Genomic DNA, 22003 nt, shown 5'->3' with positions numbered 1-22003 from the left:
AAAAAGCAAGACTACACTTTTTCACTAAAATACCTAAAATAAATGAGCTTTCAGTATTTCCTGTGGTCTCCATAGAAAATATGCATTCTTCTATAAATGCAAGAACTGTATTAACTAACAAAAACAGAAACTGGGAGTTTAAGTACATTGCATTGTCCCTATGTATGCATGTAAAATTTGATAGTAAACACAGGAGGTTATCTCACCAATTCTCCACAGCTGTAATCAAATTATGTATTTGTTAATTCTGGACCTTAGCCTTAGTCCTTAGACATTTAAATCTGAAAAAAAAAAAAAAAAAGGCAAAGCTATACTATCATTAGCAGAATAGCGTCAGCCTAAAAATCCATGTTTATATTCAAAGCACACATGCAATCAAGATGTCTCTCTCAAAGCTAAATTTCCTTGCAGTCCCATAACTGAGTGACTTGAATAAGAAAGTTGCTTGACTGGTTTGGTATAAATACAGTTATTTTGGAAAATTAAATCTAAATGCAACTGCAAGGAATTTCAGAAAGATCCCACAATACTAAATCACTGGGTATTCAAATTCAATGTAATAGTAATGCACACAAGGGTAAAACACCACCAACTACATATGTGTGCACTTAGCAATAGACTAAATCACCCATAGTCCCTCAAGAAAATAACATGGAATAATGTCTAATGGGTCAATAAAAATGTTAGTTTGATGCTCAAAGGCTGTAAAAAGGGAGATGTTTGGAATGATTATGTTGTACCTCTCTGATATACCTGCATATGAGTGCTGCTCTATTTCTTATATCCTTCCCTAAGCATCTTATGTATTACCGACTCCAGCATAGATCAGGTATTTGAGTAAGCACCTTTAGTTGCTCCAGCATGATTGTTCTTACTCCCTGTGTTAATTACTAGTCACCTTTTCCTGCCTATATATTTTTTTTTTGAGCGGGGGGAATTATAGTTAATGAAGATAAAATTGAATATGTAATTCTTTTTTTTAAATCCCTGCACACAGTTGAGATGTCATAGCAGAAGCTACTGAGCAGCCACCACTGTTTCTCACAGCACCCATTGGGCTTGACAGTCACAGGGAGCCCACACCCAGCTCTGCCCAAATGCCTCACAGCACCATGACTGCTCCCCCCCGGCCCCTGAACTTGTTGAGAGCACTTGGATTGCTGTTTGCAGAGTGTATCTGGAGGACAAAGATGCACACAAGTGGGACCGATGCTGGTTCAGAGAGAACACCTTCAACACTGTGAGAACAGCAAGAGGTGTCTGGATGTGTTTGTCTTTTCCACATCTGGAACCCTGGCATTTTAAACTTTGGGATTAAGGACAAGTTTTACAAGACCTGCTGATGCACGAAGAATAATCAATTACTGGGTAAAGAGCGATGAATTTGATTCAGAATGAACCAAATTAATTATGTTGCATAGGTACAGCAGCAGAGGAAGCAGCGTTTGCTGAGCATTCCCTCCCAGACACTGCATCCTTGCAATACAGCCACAGAGTGACTACATGGATGTGGCAGGACTCCGCTGGCATGAAGTGGCAGCAAAGCAGTGACAGCATCCCCCTGAGAATGTCTATCTGGACAAGGAGAGCCCAAAGCAGTGCCCCTGCTCCTCACTGCCTAGCACCAGGAGACAACAGTCCACTAGAAAGGATTTCAAAGAGACAGAAGGCCAAGATGGGTATCCAGGGCCCCCTGCAACTAAACAGAAACACAGTGCTTAAAGTCCTACTGGTGCTACTGAGAAATCACTCTCCCTGCATGGCAGAAAGCACCTGAAGACAAATTTTCATGGTGATTTCTGTGTTTTTAAGACCAAGATTAAGCATACTCCCTTCAGCCGTTGCCCTTGGAGGCACTGTAACCATTCCCAGCTTCCGCAGGCAAAATGAGTCATCTCCTGCACCCACCGTACCTTCCCTGCTCTGCCTTGGGAGCTGACAGAGAAATTCTTCCAGTTCCTTGATCTCCTCTGTGCACTTTCATCTCATTCCACACAAAACTAGGGTGCTTACTGCTAAGGCCCAGTTATTGGCCATTCATCTGTGAACTACTGGAATTGACACATTACAGAGAGTTTGGGGCAAGTCACTTGCATTTCTTCATCAGTTTCTGTATTTATGAAGCAAGGGGAGTAAGATTTATACTATATGGAAAGTGCTCTCCATTGTGTGAGAGTACCAGCTGCATATCACTATAAATAAAAAGTATTTGTTGTCCATGAGCAGACTTTTTAGTAACTATTCTATACTGTTATTAATGGGCTGCAATGACATCTACAGCCTGGAGTGCACACTGTTTCAGAGATGAGACCCTCTCTATTTCATGCAACACTTGCCCTTCATCTTTAAAAAATAAAAAGACAGCATCACACTACCTAAACGTATTTGTAAACTGAGTAAATTTCACTATTTCCATTACCCACTGGCTTTTCATTTAATGTCCTCTAAGTCCTAAGCATCGTGAAAGCAGAAGTGACTTCTTAAATGATTCCATGATCAGAGCACGTAAAGAGCCCCTAAAAAGCATGAGAATGTACCTTCAAAACCCTTTTACTTTTATTCTGCATTTGCTACACAGAAAAACTTTCCAACCCAGATGTGGGGAGCTCTGGCAAAGAGGTGAAGAACCCGAGAGCTGGCATTATTCAGTATTTATTATTTTTCTTCATGTCAATTCTTCCACATCAGAATTTTTACAACGAGAGTCGGACAGTTCTACCAGCAATGCCAGGACAGAGCAAAAGACAAAGAAGTTTTTAATAAGGAGGTCACCATAACACTCTGCGTGTGTCCATTTTCTTAAAGGCCTCTGGGATAGCCGGATATATAATTGCATGCCTTTCAGGAAAGTGGAATGGAAAAGGCATATATGTTTAAATATTAATACTTTTTTACTGCTCCAAAGCACTAGAAGCATCTTTGCTCACTACACACTGGAGAGCTAACCCTAGCACCAAACGCACAAACCACCATTATCTTTCCAATGTCAGAAACATATTGATTTTTGTTCCTTTTATTTGCGCATCAAGGCTCCCACAGTCTGTGCATGTGCAGAGATATAAATAGCACGCAGCACGCTGGCAAGCAGAGTGGTGACAAAGTGCTGTGCTGACTGCTGAGTGCCATCCTGAAGGGATCAGCACTTTTTTTGGATGCTACTTCAAATCTTTGCAATTGTAATAGATTGAAAAGATCAAATGTGCCAAACATGCAGATTCCAGCCAAGTGCAAAATAGTAAGCACACAAAAATCAGGGCCATGGAAAGAAAATACCCTCTAGAAACAGTCGCTCTTCCTCTCACTTATCTAATCTGAAAGGATTTAGCCTAGTACTTAGTGTACACACTGGTTACAGAAAACAAACAATCCAACACTGTGCATCTTCCAAAGCATCTGCTACACAAATTCAGCGTCCCGGAATACTCCCAACTTCACCACGCTGTTTTGGAGTGAAGTCATGGATGAAGGCAAGGGAAATAAATTACTACAGGCTGGGCAGAAAATGAATTTCCCGAAATCCAGGCTCATCTTTTAATTGACCTCAGTAACATTGTTTCAGGGATAATTCTAACCACAGCATAGCACAGAGATGACTTGAGAAGTCTGTTCCAGTTGACAGCAGAAACAGAGAAGGGACAAGCTTTGGGCATTCCCTGACTCCATCCCAATGGAACAAAGGAAGAACAGAAATTAATTGACCCCAGCTCTCAGGGGAGGGATGGTTTGGTTTTCAGCTACAGTTCATGTTTACCAAACCCTTGCCAAAAGCTGTTCAAGAACAAAGAGGACTTGCCCAGTCTTATCACCTTCCTACATATACAACACTACCACGTGCTCTTCTTTGCTCCCCAAGAATGACCTCACTGGCTGCTGTACGTGCCAAAATATTTATCTTATTATACACGTCTATCAGTCTCCCAAAGTAAAGGCAGCATGAGATGAGGAGCCCAGCAAGACTGGCTTCAAAACTTCCTTTATAGTAACCTAGACAAACCAAATGACAGCCTTGTTCAGATTTCTTAGGCAGGTCTGCATCCAAAGGAGACAGCCTGGGATTTACAACGCTAAATGCTGCTGCTGCATACTTTGAAGGAAATCAGAGCAGAAACACAGTGCCTACACGCAGCTATGCAAGCCTTTCAAGCACAGCACAAAGGAGCAGAGTAAAGCTCCCTCCTTTCCCAGGTTTCCTAAATCTGAAATCAGTAAGTATCTGCCAAAATGATTGCATCTAGTTATCATTCAGAGGTCGTGAAGTTGAGTGTGAGCTCTAGTGCTGTTCCGGAAATCCCAAGGAGAGAAGTAATCACCCTCTCTTGCAAACTTAAAAGCAGCACTGACAGAAAGTATTTTCCACTCAATTTTTGTTGGTGGTTTTTCTTCCCTATTTTTTTCCCCCTGTAGAGCAACAGGAGACTTTAAGGAAACACCAGCAGTGCAGTGCACAATCTTTCCTTTCCTGATCACAGCAGGAACAAAACCAACGGTATGCAAAGCAGAGAACTTGCTTGTCTGCTCCCTCTGTGAGGTGAGAAAAGAGCAGCATGACACGATTTTTTAGTAAAAAAAAATCTCTCCAACTCACTCTTAAGAGCATATAAGATCAATTCAGTTACCCGATCCTGCCTTTTTGTTTGGGATAAGACCGCTACGCATGCTGGAGTGTAAACCACTGCACTAAGACAGATTTCCCCTCCTGAAATGACTGAGACTGTAACAGATCGAGACCTTTACTGATGTGTGCTTACCTGCGTGCACCTATTGCATCCCTATTAACATATGACATATCACCTGGCTGTTCCCACCTTCCTGTTATTTAAATGACTTAGTAAGTAAACTATTAGCAATAAACAACCAGCAGGTAATCATCCTTTATAGCAGTAGATTAATTTGATTTTTTTAATTGCTTCAGGATTAAAGAAATCTTCTAATTAAAATAGACAACTAAGAGCCAAACGGGAGCAGGATGACATGACCTCCTCAGAAGCACATGCTATAAGGAGTCTGTTGCAATGCAAGTGCCAGGAACCGGCTGTGTCCTCTGCGAGCTGTCGAGGGACAGCAATCTTTTGAGCAGAATACATAGCTGGTCCTCAAGCCATATCTCAGGAGCTGGGCTATTTGTCTTTTGCCTTGCAAAAGCAATCAACTGCTATGCGGCATTCATCAGAATGATGGAGCCAAATTGTTTTCTGAACAGTGATAAAAGGAAAAATAAAAACTAGCTGACTTTCATATTGTTTAAAGCCATAATGTCTGCAACAGAGCGTCAGCAGCCAGAAATTCTCGTACCTCATGGCCAGACTTACAGCATACATTTTTCACTTCTCCTGATCAAGGCAACCTTGACATAGGAAAACTGTACGCAGGTTAGTGCCCGAGTTTGACAGACATTTGTTTAAGTTGAGCTCAGTCCCACAAATAGGTCAGTTCATAGCAGTGTATTAGTCAACAGTAAGAAGTTACTTCTTAGCTGTGATGACCCAGCATCATGTTTTAACAGGAGATGCTCAGCAAAGGCACTGCCAGGGTAAACTTTCATCTCCTTACACAAAGTCTGGTTTTGCATCGGTAATGAGGGCTCCGTGCCCACGTACCCCTGGAGAATGGCAGGGAATGGCTTGTCCTCTCCGTGAGGAGGGGCCAAAGGCTCACTGCTTTGGTGTGCTATGCTGTGCACCTGCTATGTGGCTCTGGGCTTCTGTTGCTTTTTCAGCACGCCAGTTTAATAGCTTGCTCCTTCTACAGAGCGCCATGGAAAAATACTCATAGTATTTCTGGGCTGTAAGCAGCTGAACAGGGCTGTTTTTTTTTAGCTGGGGATGAGGAATTTGCAATGATGAGGCACTGGGTACCAAGCTCACACTTCGTTAGAGACTTCTGTGGGCATTGGATTGAGTTTTGTACGTGTTTGCAGAAAAGAACTGAAAATAGAAGGACGAAATTCTAGGGTTCCTACCTTCACACATATGATACGCAGGATACTTTCTATTCTTTGGCCTAAGCAAGCTTTTAGGTTCTGCTTCTGGTTGCTGACTCCAATTTCCCTTGCACTTGGGCAGAGAAAATATAACTGACCTCTGAGGGGGAGCAAATCGCTGATATCCAGAAACACTGAAATCTAGTCTTCATCCTGTTCAGGACCACCAGTGGATTTGCACCTGCTCAGTACTCTTCAGGACAGCTTAAGCCAGCTCTAGGCAGACTCACCAGCTTTCTCTCCCCATTACCTTGCTCTTGGCATCTTGTTTTACAGGTTAGCAACTTCTGGAAGCTGACTTCCAATACACAGACACACAATGGGAGCATTAGGCCAAAGGTGCCATCTTGACACCATGTGGCATAATAAAGACCACACAGGTGCTAAGTCCACCCCTATTCACGTGCCAAACCTACGGTTCCTTAGCTGTTGGTTCACAAGCCTCTATGCCCTCTTCCAGTCCTACTCTGCACTTCTGCTGCATTCAGAGAACATAATATCTGATCAGGCTTAGCTACCAACACCAACCCTGGGTCTCTTGTCTAGCCATTAAGTGCACAAAATCAGCATCAATGCTGCTCTGAGATAAAGTAAGCAGAAAAGAACCAGCTGGCACAGGGGCGAGGGAAAAAGGAAAACTGTAACATGGAGTTCGATGAAAATGGACTGAATCTGGCTTTCCAGCATTTCCTTCTCCAGCTGGCTAGTAGCAAACATAGCAAGAGCCACCCGTGAAGAAACTTTGTGCATTTCCAATTTGCTGGTCCCCCACCAGTGTGATAAAATGGGAAGAAGAAAACAGCTGAAGTGTGAAGCAGAAGAGGAGGAAGTGTGTAAAAGCAAGGGAGGAGAAAGAAGGTGCAAAGAATAAAGATAGAGAAGATGGGAGAGAAGGAAAGGATATTCCTGTAAATTGAACAGTGAAGGAGATCCTGAGGAAAGTTAATTCACAAAGATATTGGGGTAAGCCAGCGCTGAGAGATTTAAATGAGAGGGAGAGGAAGGACTGGGGAAAGAAGATTCAGTATAAGCAACGGCCTAATAAAAACCACACCGTCTGAGTGGAAAGCAAATAAAAACAGGGTCACTACAAAGAAGGGAAGCCCAGTTCCTCAACTTAGATGGGTAGTGACTTCATGCTTTATGTTCCCAGCCTTGCTTGTCAAGGAAACAAGACTTCTGCATGTTACATTCCTGTCTACTTTGCCCCCAGTAACTTTTGAACTTCAGAGCTTATTGAAGCCTAGCTCTCCAGAAGGGCTAGGCTTCTAAACACACCAGTACGTTTGCAGCAACAGCAACCAGCAGCGTAGAGAAATGCCAATATGCTCACCTTAAATTAAAAGCATCAGGAAACCTATACAAAACACAGCCTTGTGAATTAGACACCATTTCCAGACAGTCCTGAAGTTTTCGACCCCGATTTATTCATAACTATAAGCAATTCTCCTTGAATAACCCCAGCCACAAGAAAGGATGCAACTACAAATCCGAGTTTCTGTGGAATGTTGTGTTTTGGTTTTTTTTTTGATTATTTATTTATTGGCGGTAGCAACTCCTTAGAATACAGCACCACTTAAAATTGAATGTAGTTGCACATTAACTCGAAGCAGAATAGCATGGCTTACTCTATATAAAGGAAGCATGTACTATGGGGCCTGGCCTTGGATATAGTATCAAGTTATCTTGACTCTTTGTATGACCTCAAGCAAATAATTTCAAAGAGTACCCTTATACAAAGTACTGTGATGATTTTCAGGTGCTTTGAAATGGTGCCAGGCAAACTGCAAAGGATTCTCCCATTCTTCCTGCAGGCATGCACACAAAGGTACCCCAATCATTCTGGTATTTAGCTTTGGACTAACAGCCCTTACCTATAAACGTGTCCTTCTTACATCTTCACAAGCTGACTACCTACAGTTTTGTGCAATGTGACTCCTTAAGACACCTGTCTGACCTATAGGCAGTGCAGTGCTGACTAGCACGACCTCCCAAACCTCTGTACATCTTGTTCTGACCCCCATCTTACAAACTATTCCTCGTGGCTAAGTAGCTACAAGGTGGTTGAAGCAGCTGCCAGTGCAGAGCAGGCTGTCAGGATGCTACTGAGCCTCACCTTAATTTTGTCATACAGTTTGAAGACTCAAAATAATGAAGCTTCCTTTATCAACTAAGGGCTTTCTGGGGAAACAATACTGCACAAATACTGACTACATGCACAGACAGCCCCTCAGCTGTACTTGAAAGCAGCGCATTGATTCCAGCACTGACCAAAGACTCATTTAAATTAGCAACATGTCAGAATATTTCTATTATTTGTATTGCACTGGCTAGTTAGTTCGAAGCTATCTTTTATGCTAACCACAACACAGAGGGAAGTTTCAGGTATAACCTTTCCAAACATGAGCCTGGACCAAGTGCTTTGAGATTCTCCCTCTCATTGCTGCTTCTTGAAAACAGCCTATATCCAAATCATATTAGTAAAACACTAATCTGCCTTAATTGAAATATTTTGCAAGTGCATGTAGTAAGGTGATACGGAACATCCTAAAGATGATTTACAAGACAGCAATGAAGCCAACATAAACCTCAATGTGAAGAACATAACTGCCTGACAAAGCAAAACGGGTGGAGAAGACATTGTGGGATCTGCACCTCCCTGCCAGCTCACCACCTTGCTGCCCTACACAGACTCTACATGACTGTCAGGACAAAACGGATGGCCTGATGTATTCATCTGCGCTCTGCAGAGTATGACTTGCGTACAATCAGCACTGCTCTCAGTTTAACAGGAAACAGCATTTCATGCTGATGGGGTGTGAGCTCAGATCAGTTCTATTTCTGCAGCTTTGGTGACGTCCCCAGCAAAGGGATTCATACAAACACGGGATGGGTAGTGGGAGGTAGGATATCAGAGTCCTCCGAGTACAAGCTGGTGGAGACAGGACTTGGGGGAGCTGGCAATGTGACACTTCTCCCCACCTACCACACAGCAACTGACTTCAGTCAGACGGAGAGAAATATAGAATGTGGGAGGTGTGAGGGATGGGAAAATCAAAGTAAGCTACTACATCACATGCTAATGCTCTGGGCTTACTTGTCACCACTTTCCTCCAAAATTGTTTTATGAAGAAACCCACTTAGTCATATAAAGGCTGGAATAATTCCTTTGTAAGCAGAGACCTGTTACACATAACATGAGTGTTTTGGAACCCCCTCTTTAAAGTTTCTGCACACTGATGAACAGCATCTCCCTGTCTCCTTCTTGGCTCCACCTAACAAAGCCTGCAATTAGGCTTTGAGAGCAGAGGGAAATTCTGTTGGCTTCAAAAGCCAACTTCCTTTCCAAGACAGACATTTGTATCCTTTTAATCCTACTCTTTCATGCCAGCCACTCTACAGCCTTTCTGATCCTGGCATGCTGTCAGGGAGACAAAATACAGTTTGATTATAAATGAATTATAAATTTTGTATATGAAAAGTGAGTTGTTATGTTTCCCACATTACCCCAAGGATTCATCAAAACCTAAGGGATACATTTAAAAGAATTTTTTGCACCTTAGAAGGATACACTTTATCAAGGCTAGCTTGTCTTGACATTGCTGGAGGCAAAGCTTTTGGCATCTCTGCTATTTCCACATATAAGTTAGCAGGTAATAATGAATCTTTAACATATATCACACTTCTGCTTCCTCTCTCCAAAATACGAATTATTCAGAACAGGAAAAATAAAAGCAAGTTCAAAAACAAGCAGAATGAAAACCCTATGCCATTTTGCTCCTGATTCTTTGTAGTAGCCATTTCACTTGTACTCTGCTACTTCAGCCCAGAGAAGAGTCAGTTTTAATCTAGAAGTGAGAGGAAGTCTCTCCTGATTTTAAAACCCTAAGCTCCTCACTTTTTTACCCATTCATACACAAAGCAGAAGCAAATCCAGTTTATGACATCCTTGGACCAGATGCATGTACAGAAAGGATTAGCACTGGGTAGCATTTCTGCACAGACAATTAATTACGCTTGTTCAAAAACAGCGGTCACTTTTCTAACAGAACATAACCTCGTCAGCAAAATGGGAAGTTTTGCAAAAGGTATCTGCATTGTTCCAAAACATATTTGTTTTTTAAATGAGAAAAAGAAAATATCTACTTTCACAGTTCTGCAAATTTCAAAACTGACTTTCAACAGGAAAAAAAATGCATGAATGGTTTTCATAACTACAAATTTTCAAACTGTCCAAGCTTTTTCATCTGCTTTACACCCTCCCTTAGCCCACCCAGTACAGCCTTACAGCATGGCCTCTGGGAGCTTTATCCCTCCACCACCATAAGCCTCTGGAAGGAGGATTTGCCATCAAGCAATGTGCAGCTGTGCAGAGCAGAACAGCCTCTCCCCATTCCCCTCATGTCAATGGAAGCTACAAAAGCCCCTGCCTGCTCCATCAGTAAATTTGTAGAAACTCAATGCAGCTGATCACTAATTAAGGAAGATTTGTTTTCTCCCCTCTCCAAAAGTAAACAAAAAAAGAAGAAAATAGCTAGTGTTAAATCAACAGTACCATTTTCTATGGCATATATGTCTTTGCTGTCGTAAAAGTATTCTTCAGGGGATACTTAAAACTCCTGTATATAGAATGGTTGAGAACATTTAGATTAAACTGTCTTTTGCTCCATTTTCTTTTTAAACATTTATGTTGAAGCCATTTTAAATTCTTCATCCTGACATGTCTAGCTGTTATAGAGGAATCACGCATTCCAATCGCTCTGGGAAGTTTCTCCTCCTTCATAGAATCAGAAGGTTGGAAAACACCTCCAGGATCATCTGGTCCAACTCTCCTCCAACCACCAAACTGTTTCTCAACTCCTTGATTTCCAACCCCCATCATCTCCCATTCCTAAGGCTGCTTTAGCTCTGTGTTTCAATGGCAGCAGCCCAAGCCAATTCTATAGAAGCGCAAGGACTAAGGGAACTCAGGTCACCAGGAGAGCTCAGAGGATCCATGTGATCCTTCAGACAAACCACCCAGCCCTAGTGGCAAAGGATTCACCTTGTTCTCAGACACTCACATTCAGTAGCTGTCTTCAGGTGAAAAACGACCTCTCCCTGATAGTTCTTAATTCTTGTAGCTCCAATCTGACAAAAATTAATTACACTTAGAAGTAACTGAAACATTAACAAAAGGATACTTGAGCAGAAACAAATAGTCTTGTAAATCATAACAAGGCAGGGCATGTCCTTATGGCACAAGGTAGGGGCAAGCAGAAACACCCAGGCTAACTCTGAATTTCAAATGACTGCACACGCTTGAAACCAGGCAGGCCTCCTGCTCCTAGTATTGGAAAGTGGTCATTCAAAGCAGAGGAATTAGAAATGGAGGGATATGAATACTTAAATAGCTCTGGGAAAGCGAAGCAGGAGCAATCAGAGACTGGAAGCACTCCACCCCAGAATATCTGTAGTTCAGTAGCTGCAGTGTTCTCAGCCTATATAAAACCAAAACATTTTGTTTGGAATGATGAAAATTTGTTTTTAAAGAAACTCCATATGAGAAACGCTCAATAAATTAGTTCAGCTTTGATCTCACCTGATATGTTTTTTTTGCCAACCCCTGTAAATCAATTTCTCCTACAGCCTCAAATGGGACTGTACCAAAGAAATCAGATGCGGTTCTAGTCTAGCAAAAATGGGATTGGTTTTGTTCTCCTGCATGCTGGCATGCTCCACACTTCCCCAAACAAGGAGCAGATGAAAATGTAGACTGCACTGGGTAGCACTCAAAATAGATTTTTAGCTACCCAAGACACAGTAGTCTCTGGAGACTCTCAGTTACATACAAGAAATTGTAATGTTCCAGTTGAATTCTAAAAATACACTATCTCCACTGAGAAAAAAATACATTGTATGTTTATATTTAACTCATGTTCACATTCAGAGAGACTGCTGCTGTATTTTATGTGACAACAGGGAAACTGTAGTGTTTAACCAGGCATTGGGATAGACATGCCACAAAAACAATTTGACAGACATACAGACAGCTAGAGATAAATCTCTCTCACACACACGTTAATTATTCAGGAGAATCATATCATGTATCAAGCATGCAATTAAGAAACTAAGATAGTTCACTAATTACCTTATATGCACTACTTATCAAACAAATAAATGACCCAGTGAGTTAGATCTACTACTTGCCAAATCAGATGTATGATCTAGTGAAAGATGTATCATCTCCACAAACAAAGCCTTGATTTCTTAAACCAGAGGCAATATATTGCCTTATATGCCATGAAGCATCATGATCTATACTAGACCTATGCTAGCTGAAGACAACATCCCAGGACACAAAGGCTGTGCCACGAGCCAATAACTAAAAGAACAAAGACAACCCTTTGCAAACAAGGAAAAATCAAATAAAATGTGGCAGTAATCCATTAAGCACGTAGTGAGATCTCTACCTGACACTGCAGACACAAGAACTCCGAGTGCCCTGACAAACTGCAAAAAGAGCATCAAGAATGACTTACGGTCTGGGAAAAGAACCCTGCTTTATTAACAAGACACCAAGAAACACAAGCTATTTTGTTCATCCAGAAGAAGGCTAAGAATCTAAAACTTATCTAGTTGGGGATATTTAAGAATATGAGAGGATCTTTGACAAGGACATAATGATATACAGTGGCTGAAATCTAGAAATAAAGTGCAAAATTTCAACAAAATAACTAAGCATCAGAACTCTGCAATTTAAGGATATGGATATTGTCTAATTGAAAAAGCAGAAGTTTTGCCGTTATGTTCTAGATCAACTTAAGTTGTATGTGAGAGGTACGTATCCTGTGGTCTATAGCAGGGAGAACACAGATAATGTGTTCTGCTTTTAGAGTCTACGTATCTACAGTTGTCACACAAATACATAATTGTAAAATTCTTATGAAGTGAATAATCCCATGCCTCCATTAACACATGCAGGAATGAAGAACATAGATCATTCCGTCTGCTGTGCATTAGCATATGGAATCTTACAGCAAACCTGTCATTTATTTATCGGCAGACCCTTCTGAAACCAGTCACAGTCCTCTGCTAGGACTGAGGAACAAGTCAAGGAAGCTTTTCTCTCAAAGATTGGGAAGGTTTGGATTTGACAGAAATCCATCCCCCTCTCTAAGGAAGCACCACAGATACGTGACAATTTTTGAGAACTGAGAACGACATTCTGATACTAAACCCAATTTTGTCACTGATTAGCTACATGATTTGCCTTAATTTCAGTCTCTCACTTTCAGTCTCCCGATCTGTAAAAGAGGACCAGTTGTGCTTCAACTGCCTAGCAAATGTGTGCCCCAAATGTGCTGTGTTAGTATTAAACAGGGACTCATCATCTCCAGTAGAAGAAAAGCCTTACAAGGAGAGCTGCGGTGTTGACTAACGCAGCCAAGGCACATGGGTACCATTAGCTCTAAACTGCATGATGAAAGGTGGATGCAAGACTTCTGCAACAAGAGCCCTGGAAACAGCCACCCTGGGCTTAACTGGCTCTGCTTTTCAGAAAAAGCTTAGCTGCAAAGCTTAGTCAAAGCACGCTGCTACTTATTCAGCCTGCACTGGCAGCAGGGAAGAGGTGGCCTGTTCCCAAACACACATGGCTATTGTGCAATCCAGACTACACATAGCATCCATCACTCTGCAGCACTTTTAAAAGCTGTTATTGTACACAGCACTGCAAAGCCAGTGATCAGACATGCATGTGAAATGTGCTAAACGCAAGGAACAGATACACAACATAAAATATTAAAGCAAAAAGCATGTCTCGCCCCAAATCCCACAGTTTACTACCTGAAAAATATCCTAGAACAGAGGGATACCACACAAGGAATGCCAAAAGCTGCCTTTCTGGTATTCCTCTAGCAGTGAGTAGCACAGGAAGAGAGCACAGCTGTAGGACAGCAGCCCCCCAAAGAGACAGCACCCTGTGCTGCAGGTCTGGAGTTTAGAACTATGGCTCTGAACGTTGTGTGTTCTCTCAGTGCCACCTCTAGCTGGTTCACACCGAAATCCAGCTCCAGCTTCCTTCCTCTGGGGAGACGCAAGCATCTGCGCAGCAGCCCAGGTGCAGAGGACCATGAAAATGAAGAGTAAGTGGATGTCTCAAGGCCATTGCAAAACTCTGCAGCAGTGCAGTGCTGTGCTGAAGGCAGGGCCCCAAGCACAGGCCTGGCAGGCTAGGGAGCTATGAACAACCACCGAGAGTCCAGTGACTCACTGCAGGCTGTCACACTGGCTTGCCACCGGAGAGGCAAACCTTGCCTGTTGCTCCTTATCAGAACCTCCCTGAACGTCAGTCATTTGTGGGGGGTCTTTTCCTTGTTAAAACAAATGATTGCAGAGTTCTCAAAAGCACAGCTGCCACAAAGGATAATAAGTCTTAGAAACAGTTACAAAACTGAGGTCCTCATAATGATTTCCTTTCAGTCATATCTTATTATACCCACATAACAGAATCCCAAGACAGTAGAAACTGTCAGTATGCAAGATGCTCTAAGACTCTTTGAATTAAACCCTACTGTTGTCCTAAATTATAGATAAATTTCTCCTTTACTTGGTGATATGCAACATATTTTTTCTTCAGGGCAATTATATGATGTCAGCACAAATTATTCCTTTCCGCAGATGATAGGACCAGAGGCACTAAAAGAGCTTACAAAAAGCAAATCTGAATAGACAGAAGGAACTGCTTCCTTTGATTTGGAAATAACAAATTTGGCTGTGGCATGCTAGGTAAGGCAAAGGAGAGAAATAAAATTTGGGACATTAGTGGAGCTTAAAAAACTTCACATACTTAAAAATCAAAATTCAACTGTGCATTCTTGCATTAGATTACAAAAAAAAACAATAGAAGTGCCTGTCTTTGGATGCTCATATCCCTCCATTAACTATCTACTGATGTGCAAAACTGAGATAATAGGTTATTGTCTAGTAAACAAGGGAGCCCTATTTTTGGCTTGGAAAAAAAAAAATAGAATCTCATTTAGAATGTTTTTCTAGATGGTTTCCTATTCTTTCAGTTTTTCCTAGTAGACCAAACCAGAAGAAAGGTCAGAGGAAATGCTAGAGGTCAGGTGTTTGGGAAAGGTTCGCAAGATTTATATGAAGCAAGGCTTGTAGGGAGTGATAGCATCTTTTATTAGATCAAGTAATACGACCAGAAAAAAAAAGAAAAAGAAAAAAAAAAAAGCTGTCAGGAACATGGCTTTAAAATGTTTTTGTTAGCTGATATACAAATACTTAATTTGCAAATCCAAAAACATGGAAATACTTCATTATCTTGCACAATTTTCCTGTATAAGCATTTTATTATTGCACTGTGTGCACTGGAAGTCAAGCTCTCGGTTGCCATCTGCTGTTTCTTTGTTTACATTTCATCATTTTGATCAGTGAGGCCAGGTCACAAAGAGTTTTAAAGAATTGTTAGGAGCAGGCACAAATGCTGCTTCCACAGACAGCCTGCCAGAGACAGGTGACTGAAAAAAATCTGGGAGGCTTTTTTAATGAAATGCTGCCCAGCTATTCATATGGAGAATGTTTAATGCACTCTAACTCCCCAAATAATCCCAAAATAATACCAAATACCTTTTAAATGACCTCAAGGGAAGTCACTCACATTGAAATTTTTAAGCTTATTGCACTCCTATATTTACAGAACCACATGCCCTATACATCTGTCCTGGCCATATTTACTTGCAATTAGCATGTTTAATTTTTAAAGAGTTGAAAGACATCGAAAACATCCATGCTATATGTTAAATACTTTCCAATCATTAGCCAGCTTTGTCAGTGCCTCTAAGAAGGTCTGACACTAAAATCACAGTAGGCTGTGTTCTGTCAAACCAAACCAAAGAATTTCTGCTTTGAATTTCTATGCTCCTGTAAGACAACTGTTCTGGAATTATCCACTTCACTCTTCTCAGACCCTTGCCACTGTCTGCACATTCAGTTTCAGTATCTGCCAGAGGCAGAAGCAGTAGCTGTTTCTGTTTTCTTACACAGGCTTAATATTTGTTCTCACTGCTGTGTGTGATCCAAAGAGCTCCGCACAGGAAGGTCTCACGCAAGAGCCACGAGACGGCTTTCTGCTGGGCTACAGCTGACACCAAACAGGGATCCAGCTCTCACTGGCAGCAGCCATAAACTGCTTGGCCTCCCCCAAAACTTTGTTAAACCTTACCTGCAAATAAAGTACAGCTTATGTCCTGCCACAGTAATTAAAATAAAAAGGAATCTCGCTAACAACCCCCCAGTGCTGCACTGAAAGCCTGTGCACTTGAAAAGTGCAGAAGCCTGAAATGTTGAAGCTGGAAGTCCAGCGAGTCCCCAGCCCTTTAATGGGCTTCTGCCAACTCTTAATGTGATTTTAATGATCCTCCCTTTGAAGCAGTGATAATGCAGGCTATTGCTCAAGATGCGTTCATCATCGCTATAGCCACATCTGGGGTTTTGTCTTCAAGAAGAAGAAAAAAAAAAAAAACAAACAAAGGGATTACAAAGTTAAAAGGACTTCAATGACTACCAGCCCTGATGAAGCAGTATTTATTGCCAGGTTAGCTTCATGACAGATAGAGCCAATATATTCATTCCAGACCTTCAATCCCCTTCAAGATCTGCAAATCAATTTGGAAATAAATCCAGAAAGCTCTCTGTAGCTAACAACAGAGCTCTCTGATGAAATACTTCTTAGTGTTTGCTCCCTGTTAGTGCCCTTTGGTAAGGAGCAGGTAGCATCTAGCTTGCTGCCACTGCAGAGCAGCCAGCAGAGATTTCACAGCCATGTGAGCCGCTGGGGGAAGGTCTGTGACAACCCTTAGGAGTGCTCCCTGACCAACTCAGAGCTGACCTATTCAGCTGCCATGGGGAGGCAGGGCACCTACGAGAGGGAGGCAAACATCTCTTCTGATAGCTCTTCCTTCCCTGGTTCAGTGCATGTATTAAACAACAAGCAAAAACCTCTGTGGTATTAGAAATTAAGTGTGAAAGCCACAGTAATGCTGGGCTTCCTTCTGTTTTTATGATTCCTTTTCATTCCTTGCCATCCTAGCCTTTTACAAACATTAGTTAATTCTCTGACAATCCTTATCTTTGCTTTACAACCGGGGAAGCTGGAGCACCGAACAGCGATGGTATTTATCTAGACAAGGCCCTGGAGACTCATGGTAGAGCTGAGAGCTAAGCCCCTGCCTTTGGCTCTCAATCTTGTATCCTAAACCCCTCCGTTTTCTGCACTTTCCAAATTACTCATCTTGAAATGCAGCACTTCTAAATAAAAAGGTAAATGTCAAACAGCACAATTGCCATCCACTGTTCTCCCTTCCCTCTGTTTGCTGGGACAGGCAGATACGGGTGCTCTGATTCCCTTCAGCATGGATGTGAAACCGAAACCTTTGGAGTCCACTACAAAGAGCTGTTTTGTTTTTCTTTTTCCTGGCACACAGGTTATCGAATGCCCCAGTGTACAAAACAGCCATTACTAACCTGGGATGGGCCCAATACAGTGAAAGCAAGGAAGGAGGTAGCAATGGGCAGTTCTACCCCAGTGAAGAAGAGAGATGTTCAGAAATCAAGGAAAATTCTTCACGTGTTGAAATGATGCGCTCTGCACCACAGCTCTTCTAGGTTTTCCAAATGGCCATTTATGAAGCAGAGAGCTTTCTATTGCTATTAGCACCCTGCAAAATATAGAGGCATCTTGAGAAGAAAAAATATTTTACTGCCAAGTAGACAGGGATCTTCCTAATACAATTCTGTCTGGTGCAAAATCTGCCAACCTCCGAGATAAAACTCGCACCACACTACAGTGAGCATGACCTGTAGGTCTGGCCCTGCACCATTAAATTCCACACACATTTGAATTGAAAATATTGCATGTGATTTACTCATAACACCTACTTTTCGTAGTCAGTAGAGCTCTTCTCAATAACTTACCACAACTGGTAGAAATTATGCAGAAAACAGCAGTAGTAAAGCATGGTTTCTTAGCTGGAATAATATAGCAAGGTAGATAAACAGAAGAAATATCACTACTTACTCCTGGAATTTACTTTTAGAGTTTTTACTTCAAAAAGTGCAAGCCCACAGAAATGCTTATATTGCATACAGGAGCATATTGGTATTGGCTAAAATGTGTTCTTAAACATCCATATATTTAGCCCCTTTTTATAAGTTTCAGAAAAAATACAGGCATTACAGAAATGACCAGGGCTTCATTTACAATGTTTTAAAAGAATGTATAACTGTTTGCCACCAGAGTGATACCCCTACCAAAGTCAGGGAAGAGCTTCTGAGCTAATGTGAGGTAAGCATCAAATTCATTCTAGATATTAGTTTAGGGAATTAAATGAAGAGAGAGATTGCATCAGTGATCAGGAAAGAACGACTGACCAAAGCTCATGGATGAGACCCTGAGGAGAGCTAAAATCAGTGACCAAACCACCACCTGTAAGAACATAACCCCTAAGAGCATATTTCAAACTCAGGCAAGAGCTGCAGCACATATCAGCAAAAAATTGCAGTCAGCAAAGGCAGCTGACAGACTTAAACAAATGAGCACAGATGCAGTCTTGGAAAAGACAATGCAACTATCTGAAGATATTTCTAGAGCACCTGATATCACGGAATTGAATTTAAGCACCAAGATATAGTTTCTTTGCTCTATACAAATTGAAAGCCTCCTGAAAGAAGGAATTTGGAAAATTTTCAGACATAAACAACATCAGGGTGTTTACCACAGCCTTCAAATGGAGGAGGTTGGAGGGAAGACAATAACTGAGGTCATGAGAGTTATAGATGGGTGGCAATTAACTCCCCAGGATATTTCAGCTGCTGCGGTATAACACAGAGAGAAATGGTCACAGAGCTACCTGATCCAAATCCACTACATATCTTAAGGAACGAGATGAGCATCGTGATGTGGACCAAGAAACGTACAGCGAATCAATACAAAATGTGGCATTTCACTGCAGCCAGCTGGGGACTACCCTACTTAGAATCTTCTCCCAGATTGCATTTTCCACTGAGAGAGACTTGATCTACTGAAGCTTTAAAAGCGCCTTCCCCAAGTTGGAATTTTAGTTCATCTCCCTCTTTTGTGCATGTCAGCCGTACGTTTTTAAAGAAATCAATAAGATCTCTTTCTGAGGACAACATTGCCTTACATGAACTGGCTACCTAGATTTCTGGTACTGGGCCTTGTTTTGGAGCGGCACTTTCACAGGTCCACCTCCCCTCTCCTCCTCGTGACGTTACACCATCCCACTTTTCAACAAGTGCAAGATTATTTCCATTACCACAACACCAAACATGTTTACGATCTTTTAAAAGATGTTTTGTACTTTTCCTTCATATCCCCTAGAGACTTCCGCTAAGTAAACTTGAAGGAAATTTCTATCTAGATTTTGGGAACACCTTTTCTGCCAGTGACATAAGCATGGCATACATAGTAGAGAAATCTGTATGTTATTCAGTTGTTATCTTCTATAATCAAGAAGAAAAATTAGGGTTAATCCCCAAATCTCTCATCTTTTTTTTTTTTTTCTCCCTATCAGTTGGAATTTTACATAACACAAACAGAGATAGAATTCAGTCTTATTTCTGAGTTTCTTTCAGATTCTATTCATGATTTTTCACCTAGAAAAGTCTCTCACTATCTTAGTGATAACATTCACCTCCATTTCTTTCTTTAGCCTCCACTAAATTTTCAGTTTGATAATCAGGAAATATTATTACACTGAAATCCCTATAAACTGCCTGTCTTTGCTCAAGATAATCAAAATCTATACAGAGGATGGTTTCTACAGATATTTTTATCTTTTAATATTTATTCAACTCACTTGAACAATCACACTGATACAATATGAAAATTCTGCCTATATATTTATAAATTTGCTTTTTTCTTTTGATCTTCACTATGTAGTATCTTTACTTCAGAATAAAAACATTTCAAACAATGTCTTGGTGTCAATTCAGTAATGCTGTTTAGGGGTTTGATATAGAGTGTTTCAATGAGGTTATCCCCCTAAAGATCTAATTGATCATCTGGGCTTAATCCCTCCATACAGTTTATATGAGGAGTGATTTAATGGAGATAAATAGTTACAGCATCACAAAGTTTGGATTAAATGACTCACAAAAATTGATTAATCTGGGCTACATGAGTGAACAATGAACACGGGCTTCTCACTTCTACCATATCCAAGGTAACAGATCACCACAGCAGGAGAAAAATACAGCTTTGAGTTTCCCATACAATTGATAACATTAGACTCAACTGTTTTGTCCCCATACAGGGAAGCCAGTGGGCTAAATTATAAGACTATCCTCAAACATTTCATCAAACATTTTCCAGCTCCTGAATCTACCCAGACATGTCCAAGATGATGTATCCAACAACAGACTCCTCTTTTGAATATAGCACTAGTTCACTCCCACTTCAAACCTCCTGAATCCCAACAAACATACATCTCAGATGTACTTCAAAAAGCAATATAAATATGTGTTTATTTGAAAATTTACACTTTCAGTGGATACATTAAGACATCATGAAACTGGCTTATTATTATACTGGTACTGCTCAGCACAGAGCTGAAACATTGGGCTCTATGTGTAACAGGCAAGCTTGCAATGAATCTCAAAGCATATAAGAGGAAGCAAAAAAGACTGATAAAAGTAAAAGCATCAGCTCCAAAATAGCATAACACACTCTCAGCTGCTGCTTCTGCAGTGCTTTAGAAAACACTCTGAACCTGTTACACTTGTGCAGTTTGGAGGTTTAAGACGTTGATAATAATCATTTAGTGTCAGATGCTTTACTATTACTGCCTCAAAGAATCTACAAACATAACCCACCTGCTAGCTCATAAAGCATATGGTGATGACTTTAAAAAAATAAACCAGAAAAAAGAAAACAATTTTTTCCAGAAGTGACTTTGTCTACCATCAGACATATTCCTAAAGTAGAAAGGTGGCTTTTTCATTGATCCTTGATCATTCATATTTTGACAAGGAGAGACAGAATCACACCCATTGCTACTGAATCATTTGTATGCATCATTTGTGTTATTGTCACAGTGCTATTAGTGCAATTCTCTGGAACATTTTGTTGGTTTGGAGCAGACTGTAATGTGATGATACATCAGGCATCAACATACAGTATCATCATCGTTCAAAACATTAAAGGAGTGTTATTTATCTGAAAATTGGTAGCATCCACAGCCCTGTTTCACACTGTCATTTACAAAAGTGTGATAGAACGACACAATGTCTGAAGACAGCCTATCACAAAGACTTGTCCATGTTAGTCAGATCCCATTTGGAAAGGCAAATATAAATACAGAGGTGCTGTAAGAAGTGGACTTGACATTATTTCACATGTAGACATGGTCCACCACCATAGAGCATACCTCTGGATGAAAACTAATTATCCCATACAAAACATCTACTAATCACAAAAAAAAAAGGGGGGGGGGGGGGGAGGGGGAGGGAACAAGAAAAAGGAGCTTATTAAATTCCAAAGTTTTAGATTACAAAAGGGAGAACGTTAACCCCAACACTGCTGTTCTAATGAGCTTGTTTAAAAAGTGTTGACTAGGCAAAACTATGATTTTAACTACAGGGGGCCACAACAGCTACCTGGAGAACTCACGTACCAGAAGTTCCATTTTTCAACTGATCAGAAAGCCAAGTATGCCTCGATGTTGATGAGATGACCAAGACCTTGACAGGTATCACAGAAGTTCACTTCAATGTAAGGTGCTAGAAAAACAAAGTTTGCCATTAGTTGACATCTTCTGTAGCAATTTTCAGCCAGCAAGTGACAGCTATTCTGCAAGCACAACATAAAGACAGTCTTCTGTGTTTTGTAAGGCCAGTATTTTAGAAGATGATCTGAAGTCCCTTATTGATACAGTTTAGACATGAGCTCAACCCTGAAATTCATTTCAATGTCACCACTGCTGGAAATTAATTGCTGCTTTCTACCTGGAA

General features: G+C 41.0%; 1 long non-coding RNA gene across 1 annotated transcript in view; it reads right to left on the bottom strand.

The window, feature by feature from the left end:
* The window catches only part of LOC106019666 (uncharacterized), a 94066-nt gene that overhangs the window by 49781 nt on the left and 22282 nt on the right, over window positions 1-22003 (bottom strand). The window contains exon 4 of the long non-coding RNA XR_005268637.2: window positions 21667-21772. This is a non-coding gene — a long non-coding RNA (uncharacterized lncRNA). The remainder of the gene's footprint in view (window positions 1-21666; window positions 21773-22003) is intronic.

Source organism: Anas platyrhynchos, chromosome 11 (assembly GCF_047663525.1).
Source record: "Anas platyrhynchos isolate ZD024472 breed Pekin duck chromosome 11, IASCAAS_PekinDuck_T2T, whole genome shotgun sequence".
NCBI lineage: Eukaryota > Metazoa > Chordata > Aves > Anseriformes > Anatidae > Anas > Anas platyrhynchos.
The sequence above is the reverse complement of the archived record's forward strand: the minus strand, read 5'-3'. Positions and strand labels throughout refer to the sequence as shown.